The sequence below is a fragment of the Monodelphis domestica genome, chromosome 5, assembly GCF_027887165.1.
Source record: "Monodelphis domestica isolate mMonDom1 chromosome 5, mMonDom1.pri, whole genome shotgun sequence".
Taxonomy (NCBI): Eukaryota; Metazoa; Chordata; class Mammalia; order Didelphimorphia; family Didelphidae; genus Monodelphis; species Monodelphis domestica.
This window is the reverse complement of record NC_077231.1, coordinates 199875482-199898506: the sequence shown is the minus strand read 5'-3', so window position 1 is coordinate 199898506 and position 23025 is coordinate 199875482. Positions and strand designations below refer to the sequence as shown.

The window sequence follows — 23025 nt, the reverse complement described above, 5'->3', positions numbered from 1 at the left end:
TGAAGTCAGATGCAGGTCAAAGCATATTATCTTTCAATTAAGTTTATTTATGGTTTTATTTTGGGGTTTTGGTTTTGTATGAGTATTCTCTTACAACCATTACCAATATGTAAGGATATGTTGCATGATAATCCAATGATTTGAAGTGACAGCAGAATCAAAAGAGAGCGCTTTAAAAAAAAGGAAGTCTAGACATATTTTCTACATAATAGGGAAGAAGTTATAGCATCTGTAAATCAACTTATGCAATTAAATGTTTATTAGAAAACAATGAGGGCATTGATTTAGAAACCCACGTAGCTACTTTTTCATAATTACATAAAATGCTATAGGACAGTGATGGTGAACCTATGGCATAGGTGCCAAAGATGGCATGTAGAGAGCTCTCTATGGGGCACCTGGGCTACCCCCCCAAATCCAGAGTTTGTTACTAGAAAGGTAGAAGGACTCAGGTGGAGCTGTTCCCTATCCCTTCTCACTCACACCTGATGACATTTTTTCACATCACCTGCCCCCTCTGCCCAGCAGCCCAATGGGAGCATTTCCTCCTTTTCCTGTCTGGGAGAAAGTGGGAGGGAGAAGTGGGGGAGAGGGGCAGGGGAGGCCAGGGGCACTGCACTTGGTCTGGGGAGTGGGAAGAGGTTCACTATCACTGCTATAACCTTTTCCTTAAAAAATCTCATGTCTATCTAATTCAGGTTGAAGTAATATAGAGTATATTTCTGCCTGAGAAGATTTTTAGGGAAAAATAAATCTGTGCAAATAGGAGATACACATATGTGTCAAGTATAGGTCACTATTGAATATCCTTCAAAAGATATGGGATCACTCATCAAATAGATTTCATTTCCTCAGGTATAGTTATTTTGTTTTTTCTTGCAACTTTTCTGCTATAGAGAAAGGAATGAGGTCTACTCCTTATACCTTCCTTTTCCTAGAGCAGTGATGGGGAGCCTGTCCCACCCCCTTTAAGTTGTCCCATTCGACTGCTGGGCAGACAGGCAGTTTTAAGTGAAAAAAATATTGTCAGGTCTGATAGAGAGGGGGAGGAGAAAGCTGCCATGTGTCCACAGAGAATGTTCTGCATGGCATCTTTGGCATCCATGCCATATGTTCACCATGACTGTCCTAGAGTTTACAAACCAGAAAGCTAATAAAGCAGCATTAACTTGTAACAAAGTCCATAAGACGTATCTAAATACCACCTACAAAACAGAATAAAACATCACTCTTTTAGATCTTTTGGTGGAGGCTCACCTTTCCTCCTGAGCCATTCTCTAAAACTCTGCAAAAAAGAGATTAGATGTATCTAATGTTGCAGTAGCCAAAGCCCTATCTCACCATGCCCATCAGTGGTATCCAAACACAGATGTAGAGTAAATCCTTGATCACTGGACATCTCTCTCAGTACAAATCCTAGATATTTCAGATATGTTTGTGGAGAATCATAGAATTTTAAAGTTAAAAGTAATATTGGTGCTTAGCCCCCTTATTTTACAGATAAGGAAGCAGAGAGAACCAGAGAGGTTAAGTAATTTGCCCAAGATCAAATAAGCATTAAGTAACAGAAACTTACTTGGTCCTCTAATTCTGAATCCAGTGCTCAATTATACCAGTTTCCTCAGTACATGAAAAAGACTTTCTCTAAGCAAAGAGCAAACAGAGTATTTGAAGGCCAGATGACAACCTTGTTTAATTGACACCTGCTCTACCAATGAAAACACTAAACTTCACTTCTTCCCCTCCCCACCTCTCTCTGCAGGTTGCCACCACAGCTCTCCATCCCTTTTCATTAGGCAAAGAATGCATCTTATGACTTCTAAACTTCCCTACTGTGTCTACTTAATGGCTGTTCCAGCACAAAGGCAGGCAGGTGCTCAGCCAGGATGGGAGAAAGAAAGCATGAGGGCAGCACACAGCCTGTTCACCTCTGAAGCTTTTCCTCTATAATTCACAGTAACATAAAAAGTGTACAGATAAAGGATAGTTGCTAAACAAGGGACAGTCATTCCCAGTAAGGAGTAGAAAATTTGCATCTAAAAGAAGGAGACTAGTGGACAGGAGGAAAACTTTTGAATGATAGCCATTTGCAATCTGCTCCCAAACACAGGAAAGCAGGTATTGTGGTTAAATGTCTAGTAATGACTAAAACCCAAATTATGGACCATACTCCTTCGTGAACTCCCTAAAAAGCTGAATATTCTTACATATCTTCATTGCCACTTCCTTCCTTCTGCCTGAAAACCCAAATCTGAAACTTACAAAGGAAGGTTAGATGATTTTGTCTCCACTGTCTCAGCACTACTGGAGCACCATCTCAGCACAAATGACACAGACACAGAAGAGTTGCTTTCATGCCAGCAACTTAAAATGAATGGGACTGCTCAGGCATGAAATACACTCAGCAAAATGTGGGCCAAACAATCATGAAAATGGACTATTTTGGAAGATGTACTGAGGAAAATAAAGGAATATGCAAAACTTAGTCCTTACCCTCAAAAAGCTTATACTTAAAAGCTTTAAGATATAAGACGATGAGAAATGTACGTTACCCAGAATCAGGTTACTTCCCTGAAAATAAAAGGCCTATATCTCCAAGCAAAAGTAATAGAGCAGCAAGAATACAGCACAATGTCCCACCATTCCCAATTTGTTTCCTAGACCTGGAATAGATCCAAATGGCAAGACAATAAGGAGTGTGGTACAGAAAGCAAAGTAGTATCAGATATGGGGAGCAAAATAACAGATTTATAGCAAGTCACATGAGAGTGTTAATACCTAGCTAGAGAAAAATGAAAGCAAATTATAGGTCAGACCAATCCATTCCAGGAAGAATAACATGGCACAAGAGAAACAGTAATGGATGATAATCAACTATAAATAAAAATTGTGTCCCTAGAAAATAAATAATGGATAAAACATATCTCTTTCCTTTTGGGAGAGGTAAAGGACTACAGAATGAGAAATTGAAGAAAGAAATCATTGTGAATAGGGGTCTTCCCTTCCTCATCACCATCAGCTACAAATGCTGACCAACTAATGATGTGGGCTTACAGTGGGCAGTGAGGGGGTAGTAATAGGAGTGAGACCCCTCATACTTTGAAATCTTCCATTTCTCACTAGTTAGCAGAGGTTAAATATCAAATGGAACACCTATAGTTTCAATATTAATCAAACATGAATTGTATATTGTTCAATTATCTACTCTGTGTACCAGATTGGTAATGTTCTATGCTAGGCATCAGCTTTGTACTCATTCTCTCATTAAATGCTTATATTGTTCTTAGAAATAATTAATTATCTATTGTGATCCTCCAATGTATTATATTCCTTCCCCATGTTCCCATTCTGGAAGGGCATCAACACCTTTTCCCAACAAATAATGACAAGTTGGACAATGGAGGAACCTCCACCTGAATTTGGAAAAGGAGCTCCCAGATCCCAATAAATATGTCAACCCTGATCCACAGGATGGCATAGCACCATCCCTCAGGGGAAGTTCCCATCCTATAGCAGAGCTACTCTACATTATCAGCTCCAGAGAGGCCACTCTACTAGCCCCTGGGCTTATCCACCAGTAATAGGGCTACCTGATTAGCCCTAAGACTATTCTACCTGCTATTATACCACCATAAACCACCACTTCTTCAAATAATATTATTTTTTTAGTTTTGGACTGAATGTTGTTTGAATCTCCCATTCTTGGGTAAGACCCTGCTACAAAGATGGGTGTGTTTTTCCAACATCACTACCCCACCAAAAGGCAAATACACTTAGGAGCCTTGGAGTGGCAGCATCCCCGAGACAGCCAGTCTGGCTTCTAGCATATCCCTCACATCTATCATCTGAGGGAGCAGCTCTTGTGGAGAAAGGATCACCTATCCCCACCATCTGCCTTAACACCTGCCACACACAGGGCAGTCAAGCCATCCAGCTGCAGCACCAGAAGAGAGGAGGTAGCATGTACCAGATACGCCAAATCCACCAGCATCACCTGACCATTATCTCCCCTTGGACACAAATGAAGACAGAACATACCCTGACCCCAAAGTCCTGAGAACAGAAATGATTGTTCTAGAGCAGTGCCCTCAGGTACCATCTTGGGTAACAACCTCCATGGAAATACTGCCCAGTAATTATTACTATAAGTACTACATCCATAACTACTGAAGCCTAAGAAAGGAAGTTCTTGCTACCAAAGGATACAAGGATAGTTCAATATTAGGAAAACCATCCTCATAATTGACCATATTAATAAGCAAACCAACAAAAAACACATGATTATCTCAATAGGTGCAGAAAAAGCCTTTGATAAAAAACAACACACATTCCTATTGAAAACACTAGAAAGTATAGGAATAGAAGGGCCTTTCCTAAAAATAATAAACAATATAAATCTAAAACCCTCAGCAAACATCATCTGCAATGGGGATAAACTAGATGCATTCCCAATAAGATCAGGAGTGAAACAAGGATGCCCATTATCACCTCTATTATTTAACATTGTACTAGAAACACTAGCAGTAGCAATTAGAGAATAAAAAGAAATTGAAGGTATTAAAATTGGCAATGAGGAGACCAAGCTATCATTCTTTGGGGATGATATGATGGTCTACTTAAAGAATCCTAGAGAATCAACCAAAAAGCTAGTTGAAATAATCAACAACTTTAGAGAGGTCCCAGGATACAAAATATATTCGCTGGGGGCAGCTGGGTAGCTCAGTGGATTGAGAGTCAGTCCTAGAGACCTGAGGTCCTAGGATCAAATCTGACCTCAGACACTTCCAAGCTGTGTGACCCTGGGCAAGTCACTTGACCCTCATTGCCTAGCCCTTACCACTACCTGTGTATTGGCTCCAAGAGGGAAGGTAAGGGTTTAAAAACAAATAAATAAATAAATAAATTCGCATAAGTCATCAGCATTTCTATAAACCTCCAACCCATTTCAGCAGCAAGAATTAGAAAGATAAATTCCATTTAAAATCACCCTAGACAATATAAAATATTTAGGAATCTATCTGCCCAGACAAAAACAGGAACTGTATGAACACAACTCTAAAACACTCTCCACACAATTAAAACTAGATCTAAACAATTGGAAAAACATTGATTGCTCATGGGTAAGACGAGCTAACATAATAAAAAGAACAATTCTGCCCAAATTAATTTACCTATTTAGTGCCATACCCATTGAACTACCAAAAAACTTTTTTTACTGAATTAGAAAAAACCATAACAAAGTTTATTTGGAAGAACAAAAGATCAAGGATATCCAGGGAAATCATGGGGAAAAAATGCAAAGGAAGGAGGACTTGCAGTCCCAGATCTCAAGTTATACTATAAAGCAGTGGTCACCAAAAGAATTTGGTAGTGGCTAAGAGACAGAAAGGAGGACCAGTGGAATAGACTAGGGGTAAATGACCTCAGCAAGACAGTCTATGATAAGCCCAAAGATCCCAGTTTTGGGGACCAAAACCCACTATTTGATAAAAACTACTGGAAAAATTGGAAGATCATATGGGAGAGATTAGGTTTGGATCAACACCTTACACCCTACACCAAAATAAACTCAGAATGGGTGAATGACCTGAATATAAAGAAGGAAACTATAATCAAATTAGGCGAACACAGAATAGTATACTTGGCAGATCTTTGGGAAAGGAAAGACCAAGCAAGAGCTAGAAAAAAAAATCACAAAATGTAAAATCATTAATTTTGATTATATCAAATTAAAACGTTTTGGTACAAACAAAACAATGCATCCAAAATTAAAAGTGAAGCAACAAACTAGGAAACAATCTACATTACAAAAACCTCTGACAAAGGTCTAATTACTCAAATTTATAAAGACCTAAACCAATTGTACAAAAAAATCAGGCCATTCTCCAATTGATAAATGGGCAAGGAAAATGAATAGGCAATTTTCAGTTAAAGAAATCAAAACTATTAATAAGCACATGAAAAAGTGCTATAAATCTTGCGATAGAGGATGGCACTAGAGAAAGAGTGCCAGGCTGAAGAGTATGTGAAATTGATCACCTCGACAGAGGAAGGGCCTCAGGAGTAAATTTCGTGAGGAGAGAAGACTCTCTCTATTTTTTAAAAACAGTTGGCACCACAGACCCCATTTATTTAAAAAATAATAACGTTTAGTGACTAATAGTCACCAACTGTCAATTACAAGTCCTGAGACAAACAGCCTTTGTCACTGATGGGGGTGGAGTGGGGTGGGGTTGGGAGGGGTGGAGAACAAGTCAGTTACCAAGTACCACTCTGGTCAGTTACAAAATAGAGGAGGTAACAATGAGTATTTTGATAGTGTCTTCTCTATGCCAAGCATTGTGTTAAGCACTTTTAGAAATATTATTCTCATAACAACTCTGGGATATAGGTGGTATTGTTATCCCTATTTTATACTTGAGGAAACTAAGGCAAATAAACAAGTCCAAGGTTACAGGGTAAGTCTAAAGCCTGTTTGAACTTAGGTCATGTGACTCCTGGCCCAGCACTCTCCACTATGGCACCACCAGCAACCTCTGTAAATATTGCATGGAAGTGTGGAAGAGAGAGAAATACTGAAGGAAATACAAGGACTGGATTTGCAGTGTTATCTCATGCAAAAAGGAGATAGAATACTGGTGGCCAACAGAGGGTGGTAATGGAATCTCCAGCTAAGAAAAGCAGGGGAGCAGTTGGGGATAGATCTTTTTTACTTTTGAACTGATGTAATGATAGATTAACAGAGGGGGCCTCAAAATGCTAGGAACAGGAAACCGCTGCTCAAGTGGGCTGATTAAAGTGCAGCCACTGCCTCCTTCCCCACTAAGCTTAATGGAGTCTAGACCTGACCAAGAGTGAGTCAACGCCTCCCAAATTTCTTCTGTATGAACTTTGAAAATCTTTCCTCCTATTACAAACTTCAGAAACATTCTTTTGTTTTCTAAATGGCTAATTTATTCTTGGGGAAATTCCTGGGGGAAAGGTAGGACAGAAGGACTGGGGAGACCCTACCCTTATCGTTCTATAGCTATATGTGATGGGGGTGGGGATAAAACTGTCATTCAAGGGTGAAATAATCTTCGATAACAAAGCAGAAACACTTTTATTTCAGCACAGCCAGGTAGGAAAAGGTATATGGAAAACCAACTTTTCTCCCAAGCTCTGGTCTTTAGGGAGAGAGTGAGTCAGTGAGAAAGTGACCAGACCTAGTTCGGGCCAACAGTTTTTTCTCCTTTGAATCTTCTTGGGAATTCCAAAATTCCAAAATACCCCTGCTAGCTCATGACTGTTCCATCTGTTCCTCTTGGGTCCATTTTCATTACCTTTCAGATTTTACTCTGCTTCTTGCCATTCTTCCACGATTACACTTGAGGAGGAAAGGAGCAATGCTCACTGAGCTTATCTGGCTACAAATCTCTCGTTGAACAAAAGAAATCCAGACTAACCATCTCTATAATTGTTGGATAGAGACTTTTTACCTTTTGGGAAAGAAATAGCTGATCCATCAGAAGATTTCCCTCAAAAGATATATCTCTGTCTCAAGAAAACACATCATCTTGAATATATAAAGATCCTAAGGTCATCTGGGACTTAGGCTTAGTCAAAGTCTTAGGCTTGAGCTTCAAACCCCTGAAGAAACTCTAGGTGGGAAATAGTTCAGGGACTTCCTGTTCCCTCTTTCCTATCCTATCATAACAAACCTCTCCTCTAATAAAGAGATATTTCAACTTACTGACAAGCCAGACATCTTTTTCAATGTACTAAGGCAGCGGTTTTCAACCTCTCAATTTGTAGCAATTATACATACATAATAAATACATAATGCATATCAGGTATTTACATTCCGAATCATAACTGTAGCAAAATTACAGTTTTGAAGTAGCCACCAAAATAATTTTTTGGTTTGGGGTCCCTGGCAACATGAGGAACTGTATTGTGGGGTAACGGCATTAGAAAGGTTGAGAAACACTGTACTAATGGGATCATAGACAGAATCAGCTAAAGAAGAAAATAGTAACAGAGATTGAAGGGGATTTTCTCTTATCCCTCAGCTCTGGTCAGATCCAACTCCATTTTCTCTAGGAGAGCTCTGCCTGAGAGGTAAGTTCCTCTTTATCTGTTCCCTCCCTCTCAGTTACCTGTCAAACTTTGGTTCCTGATCCCCAACTAGTACAGAAGTTAAGGTTCTAGAAATGAAAGAGTCTGAGAGAACTGAGCATTAATGGGAGAAGTAGGGTGTGGAATGCTTTTGTCTCAAAACACTGCCTTAGTAACAAATCATAGATATGTCTAACTTATGAATAAAGAGCATTTTTACATTTATGGTGGCAAAAAATTATATTCCAAATGATAATTGTTGCCCCTGGTTTTATCAGTTATAAAAACAAAGCATTCCCTCAAAGTAACCATCTTTTTTAAATACTTCCTCTTTCAAACTTTCAAAGGAAATTAAATTCAGAAACATATTAAATTTTAATGTTGATTTACAGTTAAGAGATTTTAGAACATAAAGGATAATACTTTTAACTCATAGGTCATTTCCTATATAAGAGCTGAATCAATTGGCACTCTCTGGAAAAATGAAATTCAACATCACTCCTTAAGAAACTGGATCTCTGAACTTGCTGCAATTTACCAAAGTAAATGTGAAAATAACATTCTTAAGTCTAAGACTTTGGAAAAATGCATATGCCGTTCAGAGGATAATCAAACAGAGGTGTAGGAGTGGGAAAGAAAAAGGGAAGAATATCTGAATTCATTGGAAGGGTTTATTGGGTAATTTAGATAGTATCCTACCAATTTAAGAAAAATAATCAAGTAGATGTCATATTTTCAATAGAAACAATCATAAAGTATCAGTAATTGACTATTATTTTTACTATAGTCCTGAGAAATGAGGAATTAAGACAAAGGTAAGGGATCGGGAGAATCAGAAATATGTCTATCAAAAATTCTGTTATTGATTGAACTCTCAGGTAGGCGTAACAGGATTATCAACAAACAAAAAACTTATGTCAGGGCAACAATATACTAGAAACTATAGTATTATTTGATAAATTAAGATCAAAGAGTTAGAGACTCAGTCTATTAAAAAAAAAGGGAATCAGGATGGAAGAGAATATGGGGAAAACAGAAAAATGCGGATGACATGATGGTCTACTTAAAGAATCCTAGAGATTCAACCAAAAAGCTAATCGAAATAATCAACAACTTTAGTAAAGTTGCAGGATACAAAATAAACCCATATAAGTCATCAGCATTTCTATATATTTCCAACACAGCTAGCAGCAAGAACTAGAAAGAGAAATCCCATTCAAAATTACCTTAGAAAAAATAAAATACTTAGGAATGTATCTCCAGAGACAAACACAGGAACTTTATGAACACAACTACAAAACACTCTCCACACAACTAAAACTAGACTTGAACAATTGGAAAAACATTAACTTCTCATGGGTAGAACGATCCAATATAATAAAAATGACCATCCTACCCAAACTCATTTATCTATTTAGTGCCATACCTATGGAACTTCCAAAAAATTTTTTTTACTGATCTAGAAAAAACCGTAACAAAGTTCATTTGGAAGAACAAAGGATCAAGGATATCCAGGGAAATAATGAAAAAAAATACAAAGGAAGTGGGCCTTGCAGTCCCAGATCTCAGACTATATTATAAAGCAGCGGTCATCAAAACAATTTGGTACTGGCTAAGAGACAGAAAGGAGGATCAGTGGAATAAACTCGGGGTAAGTGACCTAAGCAAGACAGTATGGGACAAAACCAAAGATCCCAGCTTTTGGGACAAAAATCCACTATTTCATAAAAACTGCTGGGAAAATTGGAGGACAGTGTGGGAAAGATCAACACCTCACACCCTACACCAAGATAAATTCAAAATGGGTGAATGACTTGAACATAAAAGAAGGAAACTATAAGAAAATTAGGCGAACACAGAATAGTATACATGTCAGGCCTATGGGAAGGAAGAGGCTTTAAAACCAAGCAAGACTTAGAGTCACAAAATGCAAAATAAATAATCTGGAACCATCAAATTAAAAAGTTTTTGTACAAACAAAACCAATGTAACTAAAATCAGAAGAGTAGCAACAAATTGGGAAACAATCTCCATAAAAACCTCTGACAAAGATTTAATTACTCAAATTTACAAAGAGCTATATCAATTGTACAAAAAATCAAGCCATTCTCCAATTGATAAATGGGCAAGGGACATGAACAGTCAGTTCTCAGTCAAAGAAATCAAAACTATTAATAAGCACATGAAAAATTGTTCTACATCTCTTATCATCAGAGAGATGCAAATCAAAATAACCCTGAGGTATCACCTCACACCTAGCAGATTGGCTAACATGACAGCTATGGAAAGTAATGAAAGCTGGAGGGGATGTGGCAAAGTGGGGACATTAATTCATTGCTGGTGGAGTTGTGAATTAATCCAACCATTCTGGAGAGCAATTTGGAACGATGCCCAAAGGGTGATAAAAGACAGTCTGCCCTTTGATCCAGCCATAGCACTACTGGGTCTGTACCCCATAGAGACAATAAGTAAAAAGACTTGTTCAAGAATATTCATAGCTGCACTCTTTGTGGTGGCCAAAAATTGGAAAATGAGGGGATGCCCTTCAATTGGGGAATGGCTGAACAAATTGTGGTATATGTTGGTGATGGAATACTATTGTGCTAAAAGGAATAATAAAGTAGAGGAATTCCATGGAGACTGGAACAACCTCCAGGAAGTGATGCAGAGCAAAAGGAGCAGAAACAGGAAAACATTATACACAGAGACTGATACACTATGGTACAATCGAAGGTAATGGACTTCTCCATTAGTGTCAATGCAATGTCCCTGAACAATCTGCAGGGATCCAAAAAACACTATCCACAAGCAGAGGATAAACTATGGGAGTAAAAACACCGAGGAAAAGCAACTGCTTGACTACAGGGGGGAAGGGGATAGGACTGAGGAGAGACTCTAAATGAAAACTCTAATGCAAATACCAACAACATGGAAATGGGTTCGAACCAAGAATGCATGTGATACCCAGTGGCATCATGCGTCGGCTACGGGAGAGGTGGTGGGAAGGGGGTGTTGGGGAGGAAAAGAAAATGATCTTTGTTTCCAATGAATAATGTTTGGAAATGACCAAATAAAATAATGTTTAAAGTGGAAAAAAAATATCTAGGGTAGGCACTCTGAAATTTTAGTGTTTAATATAGGTTCAATAAATACTTTGTGTAATCAATCTATTAAGCTATTCTCATACTTTCATACTCTATTTTAGTCAACAATGTTTTACAATATATAAAAACAGGAAAAAAGGATTCATTTTGGTGAGCTTCTTAGGTTTTAAATATGTAATTCAGACTACTGAAACTATATGGTACCAAACTAAAATACAGTAAATCAATACTGAAAAAAAAATTTTTTTAAGCATTATTTTAATATGACAATTTTTGAACAAGAATATCCATCGCCAAATTATTGACCTTATTCACCAGAACTGGCATTGAAGAATGTTGGGTATTTGCAAAAAAAAAAAAAAATCAAATGTCCCCTCAAAAGAAAAAAAAATTGCCACTTCTGCAGATATTCAGAAGAACATGATTCAGGGCAAATGAAGTATTCCTAATATATTCAGAGAATTCTCAACATTGATATATTCTTATCATTTTCAGAATCTGTCACCTATAAATAACACTAAGTGGTACAATATTAATTTGTAAGTAAAGATTCTGTTCTTTGATGTAAAAAACAATGGATTATGATCATCATTATCATGACATGACTAGGATGTGATTTCCTTACCTAAAAAATTAAAGAACTTTCCAGAATGGTTCTTCCTAAGCCTAAAATAGTAGAAATCTTCAATTCAACAGGAGTGGACATTTATAGTTAGCAATATCTGTATTGAACTTGTAAACATTCTGAAGTAACTATATACTCACATATTTGCTTTTCAGGATCATGTGTAGATGGATAGGGAGAATAGTGATGCTTCATATCCTTTTATTATTAAAACTCAGTCAAATAGGCATTTATTAAATGTCTGCTATGTGGCTGGCAATGTGTTAAGTGCTAGGGATACAAAAGGGGCAAAAATCGACCCTGCCTTTAAGGAGCTAACAATCTACTGTTAAGGTTAAATTTAGGGGTTGAGACTGTATATAATAACTATTGGTCGCCAAGGATTTTATTTATAATATCCTAAATGAAACACTCAAGTCAGAATGGAATTTATGGTAATTTAATTACAACAGGAGGAAGAAATTAAGAGAAGGAGAGAGGGAGAGGGAGAGAAGGAAAGGAGTTAGATCAACTGCCCTAGCTCAGGTTAAGCAAGAGGCAAGAGCTCAGGGGTTTGGACTGGGGGCCAAAGGGAAAGGGGAGTCAGTCCTTATCACTCACCCAGATGACTGATTGAAGGAAAGCTGTCTGAGGGGCTCCTCCAAGCTCAAGTTCCAGGAACAAACCGGCTCTCAGCCCTCTCCACAGGAAGTGACAAGAGCTCCAGAGGCAGATCTCTACCTCAATTCCTGAGTCTCTCATGAGCCAATGGGGGCTCAAGCTTGGCTTAGGACAGCCCAGGGGGGCAGTTAGTTGTTTCTGATTTGTCATTAGCAAGCACATGCCCGTGTAGTGTGAGTGTGCACATTACTGGGCGCTAGACCAAGCAAGATGGAGAGAATTTAAAAAATCACAATCCCCCTGATGATGATTGGGGAACTATTCTCCCCAATTGATCACTAAACATAAGCGTCTTGCACCCCCAAAATTTATAACTGCAGGTGTATACAAAATTTTACCCTCTAGAAGGAAAACTACAATAGTTAGAGATAAGGGGGAAATAGAAGAGAGAGACAGCAAAATTGAGAATTTGGGGGATATTGATACTTATATATTTGTACTACTGTTCTTTATTAAAAAACTTACCTTGTGAAATTCATTTGCTTGTACTTGCATGAGATATGAAGAGGAAATGGATCTCATTTTGGTGAGAAACCTTATATTCTATATTTTCTAAGCTGACAGTGTATCAATGATTATAAGCTATATTTTTGAATTTTAAAACTTTTATTATAATATATTTTCTTGCATGTGCAATATATTATTTCAGTTTTTTATTCTTTATATTTGAAACACATATTACCAGTATTAAGATTTTCTCTAACATTTTCCTTTACTTGGAATTTTTACACATAAGACTTTGATAGTCTATATTTCACCCAGAAATGATCTTTTTTTTAATTTGGATTTTTCTGAAGTTTTTTATTTTCTTTATCAATTGATTCATATACTTCATAACTCAGCCATGCATCCCTAAGTGATCACTGTGTTTTTCAATCACCCTCTTCAGGGGGAGTATGTAAAAATGTAAAATTCATTATTATTTTAAATTGCAAAGTTTAAATTCCTTGAGAGAGAAATTTTAGGTTAAGAAACATGCTACTTCTCCGAATCCAGAAACTGGACTGTTTGGAGAAGACACCATGAAGATGCCTCCAAAGACCACAAGCTGTGCACAAGAAGATCAAGAATGAATTTTGGATGTGGTTGATTGAAAATTTACTGGTATGTATACTCTTATGCCAAAGGGGACTTCCCCCTAACTGGCTTTTTGTCAATGTGCCTAGTAATCATTGGTTTTGTTCTCTTTTCCTTTTACCCACAAATTATTGCAATCTTTAAGTTGATTATGTTTCCATGATCCTTCTGTGGAAACTGGTTTCCCAATACGATCACAGGGTGATATGTAAAAATGGAGATTTGAACCCCAGAATTCAATCCCCAGAAGTCCTTAGTACTTCCCAGAATTCCCTATAATCTCACCTGAGTCTCTACCTGGGCGAGATCACAAGTAGTATTTAACGGCTCAATGCCTCCCAAGAGCCTCTTCCTCTACTCGGACATTGCAACATGTAGCAAGTAGGCTGTGAATGGGCTAATCAGCCCTAGGCACGTGGTTTATTATTTTGTGTCCTTGATTTCTAATAATCTAATAAAATATAATACTTTTTATTACTAGAAACTAAATTTAATTTTTACACTACTGAGGAAACAAGTAAACAAATGTGTACAGTTTGTACACAGGATACTTAAAACATAAATAAAAAATTAATAGAATTAAAAGAGGTTGGGAAAGGCTCCTGGAAGGAAGTAGGAGAGTGGGTGGAGACACACACACACACACACACACACACACACACACACACACACACACACAGATGGGGGTGGGGGATAGGGGGGGTTTGGAGTAAGAAGACTGGGGGTAGGGAGGAAGGCTATAAAAGGTTTTGAATGACAATGTATTTGATCTTGTAGGCACTAGGGAGCCACTGGAGTTCATGAAGTGAAGCAGTGACATAGTCAGAATAGAACTTTAGAAAAATCAATCTGGTGGTTGAATGGAGGATGTTTTGGAGTAGAGGGAGACTTGTAGCAGGCAGACCACTGAATAGATATTGCAATAGCCTAACTTACAGGAGATGGAGAATGCACCTAGGTATTAGACAAGAGAAGGTAGTGTATTTGCGAGACATTGCAATGGTGAAATTGAAAAGTCTTGGCAACAAATTGAACATGGAGTATGATGATTACTAGGTTGGAAACTTTGGGACTGAGATTATGGGGGCTGTTATTCTCAAAAGTACAAATTTAGAAAGTGGAAGGTTAAAAGGGAATTAGTTTTGTTTCTTAGCTTTAATGAAGAACTGACCTCCAGTTACATTTATCTTTTGCAAAGACATTGTGTTTGTTGTCATAATCTGTAGCAACATAGTATGCAGAATAATCACAAAATGCTAATTAATTGATTTCTTAAAAGTTAATGTATGACTTATCCAATTATCTGTAAGGAATATATATGTTGAATAAAGAAACTGTGGGCCAAGGATATAACCATTGGGGAATATAAAAATAAAGACAACCTTGAGCCAAGTGGAGCAGTTCCCTGTGACGCCTGGCTGGAGGCTAACACTTTTTACTGTCTTCTCATCATTCATTCATGCCTATGCCATCACACCAGTCAAGGACCCCCGAAGCTGCGAACAGGGCAGGCCCTGAACCTATAGCACATTTCTATACCATTAATATTTGCACGAGGGTGATCATTTAGCATCTATATCCCCAATCATATCCCTATTGACCCTTGTAGTCATTTTCCTTCTGTGTTTCTATTCCTACAATTCTTCCTCTGACTATAGATAGCATTCTTTCTCATAAGTCCCTCAGAATTGTTCTGGATCATTTCATTGCTGTTAGTAAAGCAGTCCATTATATTCGATTGTACCACAATATATCAGTCTCTGTGTACATTGTTCTGTAATAATTAAAATACTGGAAGACTTAAATTGAATCTGCCATCAATTTAAGTCTTCCACTATTTTAATTATTACAGTTTATGGCTGACCACGAGGTTGGTGAGAAAACCCTCAAAAAGTTACTGTGAAATCTCTTTCCTTTCTCTCTTTACTACTTGCTCTATCAGTCAGTTTTGTTTTCTTTTTTAACTTGGCTTCAAAAATACAGCTGCAAGAACAGGTGAGTAAAAAACCTTTTTGATTCTCCTTAAATTAAGCTGTTTTAGATCTAAGCAACAGGGCCCTAAGGTCCTGGCTATCAACTGCCTAAATTAGGACTAGAAAAACCTGGGAAAGCTTTTGGCCTTGTCATGCTTCCCACATGTTTACTTTAGAAATATGGAGTTACAGCCAGTTCAGAACTTAGTTAACAACTGGCTTTTCAGTAAATACTTTGTTCTTTTCTTAGTACAAGCATTGGTCTACAAATTACGTAACAGCTGGCTCATCAACTCCATGACCAATCTTATAAATACAGAATTCCCTGTCTCTCTGGAAGGGCTCATCCCATGGAACTTATGGCAAAATCTAATTGACTTACTACTTTCCCCTGAGTTTTTGATTGTTGTAATTATAATATTGGATCTCCTTGAAGAACTCATTTCTCAGTCAAAATAACCAATTGCTCCCTCTAATATTCAACAAAATGCAGAACTAAATACTTGGCTTGAACTTATGGAGCAAAGTTTGGGGGAGCTCATAGCTTTTATGAAAAACAATAACCCTCCTAGCCAACCCACTGCTCCTCCTGCCAAATCGGCCTTAGAACCCCCTGCTCTTAACCAACCCACCCCTCCCTTTGCCTCCTCGGCCTCAGAAAACCCTACTCATGCTTCTGATCCTACAACCTCAACTCTTAAGTTCACAACCTGCCCATGCTTCCGACTCCACACCCTCAACTCTAAGTACACACCATACCCATGTGTCAGACCCTATACAATCCACTATAAGTTCACACCCTACCCATACTTCTGATCCTAATGCCTCCACTTCACACCTTACTGATTCCTCCAATCCTAATACCTCTGTATCCTTTCACACTTCTTCCTTGGCTCTTCCTTCCCACCCTACTCAATTCAATTCTCAGATTTTTCCTACCTCTGATCTTTCTGGCACTATGGGACAACAACAAACCCTCTCCCTTAGTGTACCCAACTCTTCTCTTTCTCATACTTACCCCACTGAGAATGGAGCAAGAAGCTTAGAAACAAAAGTACAAAATAATTCAGATAGCTTATTTCCTTTAAGGGAAGTACCCACTTTTAATAAAGGTGGAAACTTGGTATCTGTAAGACATCATACACCTTTTAGCTCTGAGGATTTAAATAAATTGAAGGAAGATATACCATCGTTTGAGGAAGAACCAATATTAATTATAAAAAAATTAGAATATACTCAGAACTTTTGACCCCACTTGGATCGATGTTGAGAATTTATTAGAAGCATTTTTGACAAAGAGAGAGAAAAATAATATCGTCTCTCTGGCTAATCAAAAACAAAGTAAAAGAGAACATTATTGGCCAACTGAAGATCCGCATTGGAACCCCAATATTGAACTAGATCACACAAAACTAAACCAGGCCAGAGAAGCATTATTGACAGCCATGAGAGCTTGTCCTGATAGACCTGAAAAATGGTCAAAATTTGAAAGAACCTGACAAGATATTGATGAAACACCCTCCCAGTTTATGGACAGACTTATTGACGTAGGAAATACATATTTGGACTTTGATTTATCCAGAGATAGAGACGTTAGGCAAATATGTAGGCATTTCGTTGAAAACTGTTGTTCAGTGGTAAAAGACTACTTTAAAACCAGCTGTCCTAATTGGGACTCTATGGACCTCAAAGAATTGAGGAGAGTAGCAACCTATGTTTATAAAGGTTATAAACCCGAGGAAGGCAATACTTTAGTGAAAGATTTAAAGAAAGAAGTTGAAATGTTAAAGAGACAATTGAAAAATAAGGGAGAGACTATAGCCCCTTTGCGGGAATTCACAAATAAATCAGTAACCTGCCACTTCTGTGAGAAAAAGGGCCATAAAATGATGGAATATAGAACCTTTCTTAAGATGATTGGAAGAAATACACAGTTTAATAACAACTATAGAAATGATGATAATGGTCATAGAAGACAGAATTTTAGAATTTTTAGAAATTATAATAATGATTATGGAAATAACTATAATGAATATAAAAATAAGAACTTTAGAAACCAGAATTATAGAAATAGGAATTGGGAAAATAATGACAATGCTCCAAATGAAGAAAATGATAATACCCAACAACAAAATATAAGAAATGGAGCTCATCCAAAAAATAGTCCGGGTACCCTTCAGGAGGGTGCCCAAGGAACTTCCCAAGCACAATGAAGGTGGTTCTTCTTAGATTCTATTGATTTTGTTGATATTAAATAACCTTTTTCAGTTTTTCTCAACTCCAAATAGTAGGAAAGAATGAACAAAGAACTTAAAACTATGATTGGAAAACTATGCACAGAGACACATTTTAAATGGCCTCCCTCTGGCCCTATTTTATCTTAGAAGCAGGCCTAGAGGAGACCTACACATCTCACTGTTTGAGATGCTTTTTGGACAGCCACCTATACAGGCTAAACCTTTTTCCCTTGCATATACATCACTATTAGGGGGAGATACTACTATTCCTTCCTATATACAGGAGTTACAGCACAAACTACGTGAATTTCATGAATCTGGAGCTGCAGTACAAGCTGGACCACTAAATTTTTCTCTTCATGACTGGAACCCAGGAGATAAAGTATATATTAAGAATTTCAAGGGTACTGGAGCAACTCAGCCTTCATGGGAAGGACCATTCTAAATATTGTTAACTACTCCAACATCTATAAAGATTGGAGAAAAGGACTCTTGGATTCATTGCTCACATGTGAAGAAAGCATCTTCTGTTGAGACTGATTGACTGTACTCTATCATATGCATTGAAAATAATAATCCATAGACAAGTGGATGCTGTTTTGTTTTTTAAGAACACATTGAATCACTTATTTTCCCCCTTATTTTTACTATTGCTTTTCTTTATTTTTATTAGAATATTTGATTTTTTCTCATTTCTTATACTAAAGGTACATATATTTAATATTATTTTTTGCAGTAATACAAGTTTAATATATATTTTTCTTGCTATAATGTCAATGCATACCCAAAAGCTTTAAACGATGGGAACCTCCATTTATTGATAAAATGTTATGAGACTGTGATTAAAGTTAATATATGATTCCAGAAAAAGGGATAAAAAACAGACTTACCTGAGAAGTGCCAAAAAGAGCACACATGAAATACTAATAATGTGAGACTCGAGGTTGTGATGCTTGACATATGTTAAGTCGTAGGACTTCCTTGTATATACACTCTTTGTGAAGTACTCATACAAGTACAAAAATTGACTATCATGCTGGCTCCCTATATCCCTAAGAATATTAAAAATCAGATGACAGAATGACATTTCCCCATCAAAATAGAATTCTATTTCTTTTTGTTTTTATAGTATGGCAACTTCCTGTAGTCTTGGCTACAAATGGCTAAAATGAAATATTACTGCATTCTGTCCTACAGACTTGTGGGATAGAAACTACTTTAAATTGGACCTATACAAAGGCCTGTTTTAAATTTTTTTTTCCTTATGTTTTTGGTTGTGTTTTTCTCTGCTTCTGATAATTGACTCATATATCCCCATAACTTAACATTGCATCCTGAGTTGAAATGGATGTTTTTTTTAACACTTTTTTACACTTTTTTAAATTTAAAATCCAAGATTTTGATTTTTATTCGAGAAAAGATCTTCAAGGAGGAAGCTTGCTAATTCCTAAATCCAGAGAATGAACTATTGCAGAAAGATGCCAGAAAATCCACACTACATCAAGAAGATCAAGAATGAACTTTGGATATGGTTGATTGAACTGAACTTTGATTGAGCATTTATTGTAAATGTATACATTTATGCCAAAAGGGATTGCCCCTAATTTGGCTTTCTGTCAATGCGCCTAGCAAAACATTGATTTTGGTTTCTTTCTTTTCTATTTCCTCCCTCACTACTCTAATTTCCTCTTAGAAAATTGAATATTGTATATATCTGTAGTTATAAGTGCATTTAGGACTACAAGATGATTATGTTAAATGATCAATGGGAAGACTAGTCTCCCAATGATCATCAGGGGGGATTGTGAATCTTAAAGATTCTCAGACCCTACTTCATAAGGTTAGGATTGTGAACCTTAAAATTTCTCAGACTCTACTTCATAGGGTTGGGTTAAGACCATTCCCCACTTTAAACAATGAAGGAACTTAGATCAGGAATGTGAGACTTCTACTTAGATCAGGAATGTGAAGACCTCTACTCCACCCCTACTTAAGCATACTTTAGGGGCAGATAAAACTGTAAACTCTTTGCTGAAAAATGAAAAGTATTTAAACCCATACTTATAATAAGGCAAAAAGTTCTTAAACTGTGCCTATTTTTAGAACTAAAAAGGGTGCTAAGTACCTATAAAGGTCAGGCAACTTGTGAACTTGCAAAAGGCAAAAAGGTGAGAACTTATTCAGGTATGAATTACTCAAAAGTTCAAGCCTTCTCAGGTGTGAACTAAGAATGGTCTGTCCTTTGAAAAACGTCTACTGTGATTGGTAGATATAAGAACTTAGGGGAGGTGACATAAGAGAAAATTAACTTTAAATAGGAGCTCAGATTCATTCAGATGGACATTCGGATTCTGATTCAGATTCAGGATTGAGCTGGTGGAGTCAGCTGAGATGAAGCTGGCCTGGTGCCACTAGAATTCTTGCTTGGGACAGATCTTTTGGTGAGTGATTAAGGACTGACTGATATTACTCTTAAGGCTTAGGCCTGGGTTGGCCAGGGCTGTCCTGGGCCGGCCTATCCTTTTCTCATTATTTCCTTTTTACTCTCTTTCTCTTCTTCTTTAATTCCTCATTTGTATTAATTAAAATCTCTATAAAACCCAGTTGACGTGGGTATATTTCATAATTGAGAATTTTCCCCTGGAGACCACCTTATATTTGATTTAAACAAGACACTGTCTTGAAAACATATTTTCTGCGGTCACTATTTACTCATCCACTCTTTTAACTACTACAAATTAAGTCTTCCACTATTTTAATTATTACAATTTAAGCCAAACACTCTTTTAACTATTACAGTTCTCCTGATTCTGCAACTTTCGTTCTGCATCAATTCCTGGAGGTCATTCCAGTTCACAATGAATTCCTCCAGTTCATTATTCCTTTGAGCACAATGGTATTCCTCTACCAATAGGTACCATAATTTGTTCAGCCATTCCCCAATTGAAGGGCATCCCCGAATTTTCCAATTTTTTTGCCACCACAAAAAGCACAGTTGAATATTTTGGTACAAGTCTTTTTCCTTATGATCTCTTTGGGGTATAGACCCAGAAGTGCTATGGCTGGATAAAAGGGTAGGCAGTCTTTTAGTGCCCTTTGGACATAAGGAATTAATACTTAGTATTGATTTCAAGACAGAAGATAAGGTTAAAAAAAAAAGGAAGAAGAATGAGGGTGGAGAGGGCAGTTAACTTTGAATGATGAGATCAGACTCCATATTACATATTATAGGGAGTTATAGGGAGGAGCATATGTGGAGGCATCTATTGTAGATGGTCTTTTCAAGGAGTTTAGCCCCAAAAGGCAAAAGAGATAAAGGAGGACAGTTAGCAGGAAAAAATGAATTCCCCATTGTATTCTTACAGTAAGACTTTTTTGAAGATGGGGAAAACATGGTTATGAGCAGTAGAAAAATAACCAGCAGACAGGGAGATTTTTTTTTTCACTTTGCAAATCTTAAGAAGACAGGGAGATATTGATGATAAGTGAGGGACCTAGGAGTGGGAGCAATCTCTTGATGATGATAATAATAATAGGTAATATTTATATAGCATTTATTATGTGCCAGGCTAAGTGCTTTAATAATGATCTCATTTGATCCTCAAAACAACCTTGGGAGATAGGTGCTACTATTATTCCCATTTTACAGAAGAGGAAATCGGAGAAAACAGAGGTTAAGTGTCTTGCCCACAGTTACATAGCTCATAAGAGGCTTGAGGCAAGAGTTGATGTAAGCTGAGTGTTCTATCCAACTGTGCCATCTACTATCAATAAACTATATCTTTTTTTCCCTAAAAATGATAAAAACAAAAAACCAAGACTCTAAATTATTAGGTATATCCTTTGTGAAAAGAATTATGATGTGACACGACAAAATCCTGACTGAATGAGAGAAAGAGAATATGGATTGAAGAATAAAGGGTAGTGATACTCCACTTCATTGTGACCTGGCATTTTCTGTGCACCAGAAAATTAACACAACCATTTAGGAAAACAACTTGTAATTATGAGAAAGGAAGGGAAAAAGTATTTAGTAAAGCAGTTATTATGAGTTAGACACTGTACTAAGTTTTTATAAATTTCATGTGAGGTATGTACTATTATTATCATCTCCGTTTAACAACTGAGGAAACTTGGGCAGGCAGAAATGACTTGCCCTGGGTCACACAGCTAAGAAGTTGCTGGATTGAACACAGGTCTTCTTGACCCCAGGAATATTCACTGCATTATCCAGTGACTATTAAAGTAACTAAAATGACCATACCATTTGACCCAAAAATTCAACTTCTAGTCATATGCCTCTGTGAGTGGATCTGAAGGGGAAAGGGTAATAAGAGACACTGTGGGGATGCGGGTGGGAGAAAATGGGGGGTGGGGGAGGGAAGACCCAGAAAAGGGAGAAAATAGAGACAGTGACACAGAAATACGTTAGAATTATACCCTAGGATTTTCTCCTGGTAAACTAAGTTGTTTTATAAAAATATTTTCTAATACTAAGTTTTTATTAATTAATCTTTCTATCACCTAGTTATTATAACTAAAGATGTTTCATATTCTAAGATATAAATGGTAAAACTCAGTTAAGAGAACCATTAAGACAGAACTTTCCTGCACAAATAAGGATGAATTGGATAACTTCTGAAATTTAATTTAGACTGTCCATAGTGAAGTAGTCTGAATAAGGGAAGATAATAAAATTGAAGTAGATAAAGCAGATAAATCCCTTCTTCCATTTATTTAGGAAACAGACCCAGTCCCCCCAGGAGATCAAGCAGCTTATGTAGGAGCACACTAGACTAGGGAGGAGAATTAGGAAGATCAAGAAACAAAGGAATTTCAGGAATATCAAAGAGGTCTGGATGGAATGCAACTAACTAGAGATAAGTGAATTAAGTACATGCAAAAATTAACAGTCCTTGAATAATCTAAGTATTGTCTCTGACCACTCATACCTGTGTTTGTGATAATGTTTGTTGACTCTCAAATAAGAACCTATTTTGTGAAAGGAAATAACTTTGTATCTTGATAACCTATAAGCTATCCTGTAATGTCAGTCTGATACAGCTTCCACTAGGAAGTCTGTCCCAGCTGGTAGATTCTTTATTAATCAATAAATAATGGTTCCAATAATTGAATTTATGGGTGTCTGGACTCGTTTTATTAAGTGCCCCATTTCCAAAGAACTAGGAGTAGTGAGTGAGAATGAGCTTCTGGATGATAATCCAAACCTCAAGGCAAGCTCACTATATGAC

General features: G+C 37.1%; 1 protein-coding gene and 1 long non-coding RNA gene across 3 annotated transcripts in view; one reads left to right on the top strand and one right to left on the bottom strand.

Moving 5' to 3' along the window:
• SND1 (staphylococcal nuclease and tudor domain containing 1) overlaps positions 1–23025 on the bottom strand; it is a 547109-nt gene that overhangs the window by 229809 nt on the left and 294275 nt on the right. The gene's annotated exons all lie outside the window — the stretch shown is intronic.
• Positions 6487–11202, top strand: LOC107650140 (uncharacterized). The gene is made up of 3 exons (XR_001625006.2): positions 6487–6854; positions 8052–8100; positions 9561–11202. It is a non-coding gene; the product is annotated as an uncharacterized LOC107650140 (long non-coding RNA).